Source organism: Ranitomeya imitator, chromosome 1, assembly GCF_032444005.1.
Source record: "Ranitomeya imitator isolate aRanImi1 chromosome 1, aRanImi1.pri, whole genome shotgun sequence".
Lineage (NCBI taxonomy): Eukaryota > Metazoa > Chordata > Amphibia > Anura > Dendrobatidae > Ranitomeya > Ranitomeya imitator.
Window position 1 is genome coordinate 34463507 of NC_091282.1, and position 10471 is coordinate 34473977.

At 39.4% G+C, this 10471-nt stretch overlaps 1 long non-coding RNA gene across 1 annotated transcript in view; it reads right to left on the bottom strand.

Moving 5' to 3' along the window:
- LOC138657589 (uncharacterized) overlaps window positions 1-9648 on the bottom strand; it is a 108163-nt gene extending 98515 nt beyond the window's left edge. The window contains exon 1 of the long non-coding RNA XR_011317078.1: window positions 9557-9648. This is a non-coding gene — a long non-coding RNA (uncharacterized lncRNA). The remainder of the gene's footprint in view (window positions 1-9556) is intronic.
- Window positions 9649-10471: the final 823 nt, after the last annotated feature.

A 10471-nucleotide genomic window follows, 5' to 3' on the forward strand; every position in this document is an offset into this window, starting at 1 on the left:
AACATCTGCTAATCCCATACTTGAGTGGGTCAACATCCTCAGAAATGTAAAGAATCCACCTAGGCAAATAGAAATGTAAGGCAATGTGGAGGACTCTGTTTATGAGACGTTATTCTCTGCGTGACGGTAACTCCAGAAATATCTCCGGGGACGTATCCATATGTATGTGACATCAGAGGTGTAAGCTGAAACTCCTGGGCCTCAAAGCAAAATATGCACCAGGGCCTCCACCTACCTTGTGCCATTTATAATAATTAGCAAAAAGGAATTTTTGGCCCCCCTGAACACCAGCCCAAATGTAACTGTTACTTCTGCACCCCCCTTAGCTATGTCCATGTCACTGAAGACATACTATTTTTATACAGTCTAAAATGTGTTTTTGTAGCTAAATTCCTTCTCCGTCTACTAGTCGTAAGCTCCTGACAACCATTTTTAACCCAGCATTTTTATCTTTTTTATTTTTTCTAATTACAATTAAAATTAAAAAGTAAATCTCGGGAACTCAGCTTTGTTCTTCTCTTCCTCTATATATGTAGTATGAATTACAGTACTCAAAGAACCTAAGGGAGGCTAAAATAAAGTCAAAACATTAAATACAATTAATAAAACAGGAAAGTTTTATGGTAATTATTTTTTTTCCTTTTTTCCAATGAAAAATGTAAGAAATAAAAAAAAACACATATTTAGTATTGTTGATTCCATCAAAGTCACATCTATCAAAATATAAATTTTATTGCCCACATGGTAAGCATCGTAAAGAGAAAAACAAATCAAAATTCCAGAATTGCTGTTTTCTGATCTGCTCATGAATGCAATAAAAAGCAATCAAAATGTCATAAATGCAAAATTATATCAATAAAAACAATGGCTCACTGCATAAGAAACAGACCCTCACCGAAGTTGCTGGGGTCAGAAAATGGTGGAACAAGCAAAAAAAAGGTTTACGAAATTCTGAATTTTTTTAAACTGCTAAATTATAAAAAATAATATCCAGTGGGGCAAAAAAGTATTTAGTCAGTCAGCAATAGTGCAAGTTCCACCACTTAAAAAGATGAGAGGCGTCTGTAATTTACATCATAGGTAGACCTCAACTATGGGAGACAAACTGAGAAAAAAAAATCCAGAAAATCACATTGTCTGTTTTTTTATCATTTTTTTTGCATATTATGGTGGAAAATAAGTATTTGGTCAGAAACAAACAATCAAGATTTCTGGCTCTCACAGACCTGTAACTTCTTCTTTAAGAGTCTCCTCTTTCCTCCACTCATTACCTGTAGTAATGGCACCTGTTTAAACTTGTTATCAGTATAAAAAGACACCTGTGCACACCCTCAAACAGTCTGACTCCAAACTCCACTATGGTGAAGACCAAAGAGCTGTCAAAGGACACCAGAAACAAAATTGTAGCCCTGCACCAGGCTGGGAAGACTGAATCTGCAATAGCCAACCAGCTTGGAGTGAAGAAATCAACAGTGGGAGCAATAATTAGAAAATGGAAGACATACAAGACCACTGATAATCTCCCTTGATCTGGGGCTCCACGCAAAATCCTACCCCGTGGGGTCAGAATGATCACAAGAACAGTGAGCAAAAATCCCAGAACCACGCGGGGGGACCTAGTGAATGAACTGCAGAGAGCTGGGACCAATGTAACAAGGCCTACCATAAGTAACACACTACGCCACCATGGACTCAGATCCTGCAGTGCCAGACGTGTCCCACTGCTTAAGCCAGTACATGTCCGGGCCCGTCTGAAGTTTGCTAGAGAGCATTTGGATGATCCAGAGGAGTTTTGGGAGAATGTCCTATGGTCTGATGAAACCAAACTGGAACTGTTTGGTAGAAACACAACTTGTCGTGTTTGGAGGAAAAAGAATACTGAGTTGCATCCATCAAACACCATACCTACTGTAAAGCATGGTGGTGGAAACATCATGCTTTGGGGCTGTTTCTCTGCAAAGGGGCCAGGACGACTGATCCGGGTACATGAAAGAATAAATGGGGCCATGTATCGTGAGATTTTGAGTGCAAACCTCCTTCCATCAGCAAGGGCATTGAAGATGAAACGTGGCTGGGTCTTTCAACATGACAATGATCCAAAGCACACCGCCAGGGCAACGAAGGAGTGGCTTCGTAAGAAGCATTTCAAAGTCCTGGAGTGGCCTAGCCAGTCTCCAGATATCAACCCTATAGAAAACCTTTGGAGGGAGTTGAAAGTCCGTGTTGCCAAGCGAAAAGCCAAAAACATCACTGCTCTAGAGGAGATCTGCATGGAGGAATGGGCCAACATACCAACAACAGTGTGTGGCAACCTTGTGAAGACTTACAGAAAACGTTTGACCTCTGTCATTGCCAACAAAGGATATATTACAAAGTATTGAGATGAAATTTTGTTTCTGACCAAATACTTATTTTCCCGCATAATATGCAAATAAAATGTTAAAAAAACAGACAATGTGATTTTCTGGATTTTTTTTTCTCAGTTTGTCTCCCATAGTTGAGGTCTACCTATGATGTAAATTACAGACGCCTCTCATCTTTTTAAGTGGTGGAACTTGCACAATTGCTGACTGACTAAATACTTTTTTGCCCCACTGTATAAGGTTAAAATATACCACAAAGAATATTCGGTGCGTTTTTACAGGTGCGTATTTTCACGTGAAAAAAAACCCCACTGGGCTTTTTTTTTACATTGTGGAAATTGACCTGAGGTGCGATTTTTAAATCTGCACCATCAATTTCTATTCCAGTAAATATGCATTTAGATTTAAATGAAAAAATTTAAAAGAGGAACATCTGCAAATAAAAAACATGCATGTGACTGTAGCAATAAAGCTTTATGACTTTTAATTAAAGTTTCCAAAACTAAGCAGTTATAATAAAAAAATGATCAAAAAGAGACAAAACCACCGATGAAAAGAACGTGATAACACGTGTGAAGAACATTGGAGATATAATTTCATGTCAATCATTTGTATGCTATTTGTGCAGCTGCAGCTGGACACCTGGCTCAGCAGTGGGCCCAGCCTTCACAGCTTCAAAGAAGAAATTCTAGCTCATACAGAAGACTCCGTGTGTACCATGCAGTCTAACTGCTTTGTTCAGTCAGCTATGATTTCATAAGGAGAATATGGACGTACCATACGTCCTAGCCACACACAAGTTACATTTTTGAGATCTTTGGAACTGGCTGTCTCGATCTCGATCCGTTCTAGCACATCAGAATGGGGAGATACGTAGAATGGTTAGTAGGAGCCAGGTAGCAAAGCCAAGTTTTGTCTGCAAGCGTAACGGGGCCTGGCCGAATTCATTGGCGCCTGAACTGCCGTTCTATGGCCTTCTGTTGGGAAGTTATGATCTTTCATAGGTTTGGTAGCTACATACCTCCAGGGGAGGGGGATAAGGACCCTACCGGGGGCAGAAATGGGTGTGACCAACCAAGGGGATAAAGGCTTGTGTAAGGCGATGTGCTCTCTACCTGTCTCTCTGTTCACTCCGGAAGTGCAGGCCATGTTGAATAACGTGCTGTGAAGGAACCTGGAACCAGCTGTCAGTCCATGCCTCTGCGGCCCTGAGCACAGATGGTCTTACATCAAACTGGTAATTGACATGATTCATCTGCTTATATCTTTTGTACTTCACCTGTATTTCCATATCTGACTATTGTACAGTATATGTATAACCATTGCGTATATATTGTGCTCTTAAGGCGATTAAATATATAATTTAATCTTGAAGTACCTTGAAGTAAAACGTAGAAAGCCTGTTTCCCAGCTAGATAATAGTAAAGATAACTATAAAATATATATGAAAATTGTACTAAAGTCAAATAAAGGAAAATGCGATTGCGAAAAGATAGAATGGCAGACCATTCGGAACACACAGCGTATAAAAAACGGTTTTACACGGACGAGAATCGCAGAAATGTTCCCTGAACCGTGCTCGGTATGTCATCCGTGGGCAGTACAAGGATGCTATTTTCTCGCATGTAAGCATCCGTGTGACATCCGTATGGCGAGATTTTCTCGCCGGCTTGCAAAATGGACGTATAATGGATCCATTGGCTCAAATATTCATGAAAACATATATACAGTCTATATATACAGTATATACGTCAGTGAGACACACACACATATATATATATATATATATATATATATATATGTATATTTATATTTCATCCAGAGATAGATAGCAGAATAGCTAATAATTCAATTGTCGGGTTCTTTAAAGTCATTGCAGAACCCCACAGGATATGAGACATGGTGAACATACAGTAAACCATTGCATATCCATTAGTTTTTTTATATGTCCCTCACTAACAATGTTAGTAGTCTGTGTGTGTAAAATTTTGGAGCTGTAGGTGTTAAATTAAAGGATTAATTCACAGAAAAAAACTGGCGTGGGCTCCCACGCAATTTTCTCTGCCAGAGTAGTAAAGCCAGTGACTGAGGGCAGATATTAATAGCCTGGAGAGGGTCCACGGTTATTGCCCCCCCCTGGCTAAAAACACCTGCCCCCAGCCACCCCAGAAAAGGCACATCTGGAAGATGCGCCTATTCTGGCACTTGGCCACTCTCTTCCCATTCCCGTGTAGCAGTGGGATATGAAGTAATAAGGGGTTAATGTCACCTTGCTATTGTAAGGTGACATTAAGCCTGGTTAATAATGGAGAGGCGTCAATTAGACACCTATCCATTATTAATCCAATAGTAGGAAAGGGTTAAAAATACACACACACATTAAGAAAAAAGTATTTTAATGAAATAATGAAACACACAGGTTTAACATCTTTATTGCACTTTCAATCCAAGCCCTCATTCTTCTGTAAAAAAAAATCCAAAATAAAAAAGCAACAATATCCCATACCTGTCCACCATACAGTCAAGTCCCACGCTGCAATCCATCTCAAGGGGTTAAATAGTTTACAACCCGGAGCGGTGCTAATGCGTCCGGCCAGGCTGTAAACCATGAAGGAATGAATGAAAAGCTGCCTGCGCAGCCTCCCCGCCTGACCGGACATGAACTCATTAGCGTGGGAAAGTTTCTGAACATTTTCCCACGCTGTCAAGTTCACCGCGTCAGGTGGGGAGTCAGCGCATGCTCAGTGACGTCAGGCAGGATCACAACATATGAAAAATAGACTGAAGAATGAAATGAAAAAACGCATGTAACTAATTTGTGTGGAAATACTACAGCATCAAAAACGCACCAAATACTCATTGTGGGACGGTAGCCTTAGTTTGGTATTGCTATAATTGTACTGTCCTGGAGTATTGTGTTACAGGCCATTTTTATTCCACAATGAACACTGTAAAAACAAACCGCAAAAAAATAATGGCGGAATTCAGTTCTTGTTACCCTTTCACCTCACTTGCAATTTTTCTCTAGTTTTTCAACGCATTGTATGGTAGAATGAATAGTACAACTCGTACTACAAAAAAAAACAAGCCCTCATATGGCTGTGTTGACGGAAAATTAAAAAAAAAAAGTTATAGCTCTTTAGCTTTTGGAAATAGGGGAAGGAAAACATAAATCAAATTCCAAAAATGAAAAATGACTTTGGAGGGAAAGGGTTAGGTTTTTTTTGTATGGGTACCTAAGACTTTATGCTGATTTTGAAGACCTATTGCTACTGTATATTAACCCAATTGACAATTGATTGATGATTCCAGGTGTAAACTATCCCATTGGTCTTTAGCTTTGCTTCCTCATGATTGCGCTCTCATGTATTCTTAAAATTAACCATTTAGTTATTGAAATTTGGCACATTACAATTTTTTTTCGGGGAAAAATTTTCAACTTTTTTGCGATTTTATGCTCCCCTCTCCACTTTTCAACAACGGGAGAGGTTAACTATTCAAATCAAGGTTTGGACCAAAAATGAGTGGATCGAATTTGTGTTTTAATTTTAAGAAATTCACTAGATCCAACGAATTCACATAATTTCCCACCACCATTTTACATTGCAGCAAAAGGCTCACAAGCGTTGCCACTAGGGCCTGCCTATAAAGCCTTGCAGCTATCACTTGGTAGAGCACAGTCAATCAGGTGAGACTATCATAGCCTTCATAAAAGCCGAGGCAGGGAATGTAGCTGCCTTTTTGTAGCGACTCTAGATAGAAAGAGAACATTATAGCTCAGCCCCATAGATAAGGAGAGAAAGTCTTAAAACGCATACAATGTGTCAGGGATAACAGCAGGGGGAATCACGCTGATCCCACCGCTGCCACCAGTTTGTCATAAGTGGCAAAGACAATTATGTAATTGACTAAAGAGGCCACAGCCAAACTAATTATTGGGGTACTCACAGTGAGCGTATTGTATATACACCTCCAACTCCAATGAATGGACTATATATATATATATTTACCCCAATACGATCAATGCCAACTCCACAATAACAAAAGGAACTGCTCGCTGCCACCACCAATAGTTTACACAGCCTGATTGGACACTCGTTACAGGTAGCGTATGGCTTCAGGGGTGCGGTGTACAGAGCAAGAGGAACAGAGCTATTACATTTTACATATTTAATCCAAAAATATACGTAGTGGTTCTAAAAAATATAAAAATATGTTACGACATGGGAACAAAACAATACGGTATATTTAATCACATGAAATAAAAGGGATAATGGCGGCGAATTATTAAATATGTGTCACAATAATGGCTCAGAGCTTAGCAGAGGGAGGTAATTCATAGGAAAATGGACAAAACTACAGCAAGCTGTACCTCCCAGAATGGACAAAATACAAAAACCCAAACTTTGGTTTTTATTAGATCCAGGTTAAGCCCACATATCTCCCCTTGGTGAGCTTATGGGGGCTGCTTGTGGGATGTGCTAGGTCTTTTAGAAGATTATGAGATCCCAAACTTTCAGGATATCTTTGCTCCAGGATGTCTCAGGCAGGAGATATTGTTGTCTTGTTTCCTATCACCATTTTAACGTTCTCTAGAGGTGAAACATGGCATGGATAGCATCATCCATCTGACCAATATTAAGTTGGATATATTTTGCTGGCCTTACAGTGATGAGATTGAGGGTTTCGTTGGTCTCTTCGTTACGATGCTGAAAATATATCTCCCATAAATATTGGATAGATGCAAACCCTAATATTTATCACTGACCACTGGCTCCAGAGTCTGAAACAAGTCCTTTGAACAAATGAAGCTCTTGCTTCAGAAATATTCTTCTTTGCCTTTGAATAAACGAATCCTAGGTTCTCAGCAGATCTCTGCTCTTTTTACCTATTCACAGCAGGAGGCCCTACTCCAATGGAGGTTGACGTGTCACCAATTTTTCACGTCCCTAGTTATAATCAATCCTATATGCTTAATGTGAGGGTGAGGGTAATATGTACACTTTCCGGAGATGTCTTTATGGATTTTACAATTTTCTCTACGACAATGATAAACAGCTATCATCCTTTTACCCATAGCAATACATGCTGAGGTCAATTGGACATTACTAAGGCTGTGTTTCAATAAAAAATGTTTGGAAGGTGTTTAATGCAGTCCTAGGGGATCTCAGAGTGTTACACACGTGTTTTCAGGGTATCTGCAAATCAAATTTTAAAAAATGCTGGTGAATTTGAAAAATGTACATTTTTCGCGCATCTCTATTTTAGACTCATTTATGATTCACGAAGTCATAAAAAAAGACACATAATAAGTCCAATTATGAGGCGCGGTTTGTAAAAACTAGAGATACATTTTTGGACATACCGGTATATAAATTTGGTGCAAGTAACGGCAACGTGGCCACAAAGAAAAGGTTAATTTAAAAATGCTCCTGTTGATGCATGAAGGCAAATTAATCTTCTCTTCTCGATCATTGTCCAAAATGTTACCTGAAATGAATTCTGTATCCAGAATACAACAACTGCCGCCAAAACAAACACAATAAGCTCAAATGAAAATATCCTGAGGCAAAGCTAAAGTTTATTCACGCGTAATCCATGTGTCAACAGGTGGGTGACCTCTGTAAGGTAACAGATGAAGAAGTTGGGGGCAAACAGAGAGTCCGGGACAAGACATGCATTTAAGCATTTTGCGACCCCTTAGCCCATGGGGACCATTAGTGCCCCCATCCGCCAGCCCTTATCCCCCAAGCACATGTATGGTATTTTAAGAAAATACTCATGTCATTATAATTTGGCCTTTGGCGCTCTATTTTTTCAATCTTGCTGAAATCTGACATTAAAATTGAAATATACAAAGTTTTACATTTGATAACAATAATTTTAAATAAATTATTTTTTGATGTACATTTTTTATTATCCTAAACTCTAACCCTAGCCCTAATTTTCTCCAGTGCTTATTCCTATCCCTATCACAAGCAGTTGCTGACCCTTCAAAAGCTCAGTTGTTACCTATGCAGAGCGCAGCAGCCAGTGACAAACTCATCTGAACTTCTGCGCTCTGCTTCCAACCTGACATTTTTATACCTGATAGAGTTTTGTGCCACGTTCTCTCCCCCCCCCCCAGAGGCAACACCTCTTTGGTGAAGGAGAGCTCATAGGTGTCTCTAGATTGAGGACTATGTAAGGGACAGCATTGTACATAACAGCACAGAGAGCTATATAATAGGGGATGGCACCATAAATAACAAGAGAGGATGGTACGTAATAAGGGACGGTGTTATACATGATAAAAGAGGAAACTATGTAACTAAGGACGGCGCTATACATAATATGTGAATACACTATATACGGAGGGACTGTGCTATACATATTAAGTGAGTACACTATATACTAAGGGACTGTGCTATACATAATAAGTGAGTACACTATATACTAAGGGACTGTGCTATACATAATAAGTGAGTACACTATATACTAAGGGACTGTGCTATACATAATAAGTGAGTACACTATATACTAAGGGATTGTGCTATACATAATAAGTGAGTACCCTATATACTAAGGGACTATGCTATATATAATAAGTGAGTACACTATATAGTAAGGAACTGTGCTATACATAATAAGTGAGTACACTATATACTAAGGGACTGTGCTATACATAATAAGTAAGTACACTATATACTAAGGGACTGTGCTATACATAATAAGTGAGTACACTATATACTAAGGGACTGTGCTATACATAATAAGTGAGTACCCTATATACTAAGGGACTGTGCTATATATAATAAGTGAGTACACTATATAGTAAGGAACTGTGCTATACATAATAAGTGAGTACACTATATACTAAGAGACTGTGCAATACATAATAAGGCTACATCCCTGTATCCGTGTGCAGTGTTGGTGTGCTGCCCGCTTTTACAGACGCATTGAGCATGTCCTATTCTGATCCTCAAAATCGGATCAGAACAGAACATTCTCTGACCCTCGCAGATCTCATTCTCAGATCCGTGATTTTCATGTATGTGTGAATGGATCTATAAAACTCTATGAGTCCATGTGCTTCCAGGTTTTTTCATTGGATGGCACACAAATATGAGAATGTAGAACATTGGATTTTACATATAATTTTATCACTCCACGTCACACAGTGCAGATACAGAATAATATGTACATCCACTTACCACTGACGTCTCGTCTGATTAGAGCCGCTTTCTCCTGTTTGTTCTCCATCTGGTCAGTACTTTATATCGACCTCTCCCAGCCACGACTCATCTTTTCCAGATGATCGTCGCAGCCCTGAAAATAACAAGATGACATACATTGTATACATACATGTGTCTCCCCCCCGTATACAGATATGTACCCCACCATTAATATACTATTTGCCATGCACCATTAACAATATAAAGTGATAAGCAGCTCTGTGCCCCCATTACCTATAATCTCTGACTCCCAATAATATAAATGATTCAGTCTGTGACTCCCCAATTACCTGTAAGGCTATGTGCACATGGAAATTACACAAGGTTTTACAGTACCAGCAAAGCGAATGAGATCCCTGAAGTCTCCTGCACACGCTGCTTATTTTTTCCTTGCAGATTTGCAGCAGATTAAAATCTGCATAATATAAATTCTTGCAGCGTATTTCACCCGTACTAAGGGGGGGAAAATGCGTAAAGCATGGGAAAAATATGTTAAAAAAAATAAATGTATTTTACGCAACTTTCTTCCTGCCAGCACATTAAGATATGTAGCAGAATTTTCTCCTGCAAATCCTTAATTGCGTGCACATAGCCTTAGTCCCTGTCCTGTGTCCCCATCATTTATTATAAGTCCTTTATAGCATCATAATGAATTTGGGGGTGGGAGAAGACGCCATCAGGTACTGAACATCCTCCGCCACCTCCCAATTCATTACAAGTCCCTGACAGCGTCTTCTCCCACCTTTCAGTTCATTATAAAGTGTCCTATGCACCTTATCACCTCCGCTCCCAATCCCCAATAAATTTTAAGTCCCCGATAGCATCACAATGAATTCTCCACCACCCAATTCATTTTACATCCATATCTAACGTCCTTCTCCCCTTGTTCATAAG